Raw genomic sequence first — 1,826 nt, 5'->3', positions numbered from 1 at the left:
CGGCCCCGCCCCCCCCCCCAGCTGCAGTTCAGCAGCGGGTCCCCTCTGCTCCTTTAAAACAGAGGGCTGGAGGAAAAAAAAAGAGAGTGGAAGAGAAAAAAATGGTGTTATTTGCTTTTTTTTTCTTTTTCCCCCCTTTTTTTTTCAGGTGCTAAAAATATTATCAGGAAATTCTTTTCAGGAATGCCATGTTTTAAGTTACACTTTAGGCTCAAGGGCCTCTTTGTCTCCACTGGAGAAAAAAAAAAAACAAAAACACACCCACCCTACATTTATCATCAGCAAATGGTTTTATCAAGAAAGCCCGAGTCCCCCTGAAAACTGGTGGGGCTTCCCCCTGGGAGACCCTGCTAAAAAGCACTGGTGGGTTTTGATAGTTAATTGATAGTTAATGATGGATGCTGCCTGCGCCGCTGCCGGGCAGGTGCTGGGGTGAGGAGTCCAGCTAGAGCGGGTGGCTCAGTCCCCCATCCCCTCCTACCTCCCAGTGCCCCCGAGGCTGTGCCCAACCTGTCCCGGGGCATGAGCATCTGGGGTGTGAGGGAGCAGCCAGAGGGGGTGGATGTGAGGGAGAACCCCATGCAGGGTCCTGGCAAAACCGGTGAGGGCCATTGCCTGTCCCTGGTGCTGGGATGGAGCGGGAATCCAGTTCCCAGTTCCAGAGGTTTTCTGTGTTATTCCACACCCCCGCTGTACAAATATCCTCTGCTGTAACGATTGCGAGGTACGTTTGAAAAGGGGCCAAGGAACAAATTATGTAAAGAGCGAAGCAGAGGAGCAAACAACAGCGGGACTGGGTTAGGACCAGCCGCGGACACTGCCGCGGAAAGTCTGCCTCACCGGGGCCCCAGCTCTGCCATCGGTGTGAGGGTGCTCCCAAAATCCTCGCCCACGCACTGCTGGCTGCCCCGAGAGGCGGCAGTGCTGGAGTGGGGATCATCACCTCTGTGTAGAGGGGTGGAAAGTGAGGTGTGGGGTGGAGGGCCGAGAGCGGGGCTGGGTGCAGGGGGGGACCTTGCAGGCAGCAGGGATGCAGCACCCAGGGCAAAGCTGCGGGGCTCCGAAACGCCCTCGGGGCAACACGGCACCCCTGCCCCTGGCAGCGCCAGGACCTGCCCCCCCCTCAGAGTGGCCCCGAAGCCAGACCCCAAGATCTGCCTGACTCCTTGAGATGCCAGGGCATATCACCCAGCACCAACACTCCAGGACCAAACATCCCACGGGCAGCCGGCCTCCGACGAGCCCCGTGGCCAAACACGGCGAGGCGTCCCTGTCCCTTTAAAAATCTCCTGGAAGAAAATGTTAAAAGGAAAAGAGGGAAAAAAAAGGCAAAATCCAAAATAAATAAACGTCCACATCCGGATTTCTCCCCCGAGACACTAATAAAGGCTTTATGAGTTTGATATGAATTACCCTCCCCAGCCATTTACAGCTGATCTTCTGGAAGGCATTAGGCTGGTCGCCCCTTCCCCAGCCTGGGGACACTGCATGGAGGGACGAAGCGGGGGTACCGCCACACTCTCCATGCAGCCCACCTGTGGCTCTGGGGGTGCTGGCTGAGACCCATTCCCCCGAGACACTAATAAAGGCTTTATGAGTTTGATATGAATTACCCTCCCCAGCCATTTACAGCTGATCTTCTGGAAGGCATTAGGCTGGTCGCCCCTTCCCCAGCCTGGGGACACTGCATGGAGGGACGAAGCGGGGGTACCGCCACACTCTCCATGCAGCCCACCTGTGGCTCTGGGGGTGCTGGCTGAGACCCATCCCTTTTGAAGTGGCGGGGGGGGGGGGTTTTTTTTGGTGCGGGCGCTCTCCCCCCCCTT

At 56.8% G+C, this 1,826-nt stretch overlaps 1 protein-coding gene across 1 annotated transcript in view; it reads right to left on the bottom strand.

The window, feature by feature from the left end:
* SNED1 (sushi, nidogen and EGF like domains 1) overlaps positions 1-1,826 on the bottom strand; it is a 29,622-nt gene that overhangs the window by 22,908 nt on the left and 4,888 nt on the right. The gene's annotated exons all lie outside the window — the stretch shown is intronic.

This window comes from Aptenodytes forsteri, unplaced genomic scaffold (genome assembly GCF_000699145.1).
Source record: "Aptenodytes forsteri isolate BGI_AS27 unplaced genomic scaffold, ASM69914v1 Scaffold647, whole genome shotgun sequence".
NCBI classification, from domain to species: domain Eukaryota; kingdom Metazoa; phylum Chordata; class Aves; order Sphenisciformes; family Spheniscidae; genus Aptenodytes; species Aptenodytes forsteri.
This window is presented reverse-complemented; position numbering and strand designations above follow the sequence as displayed.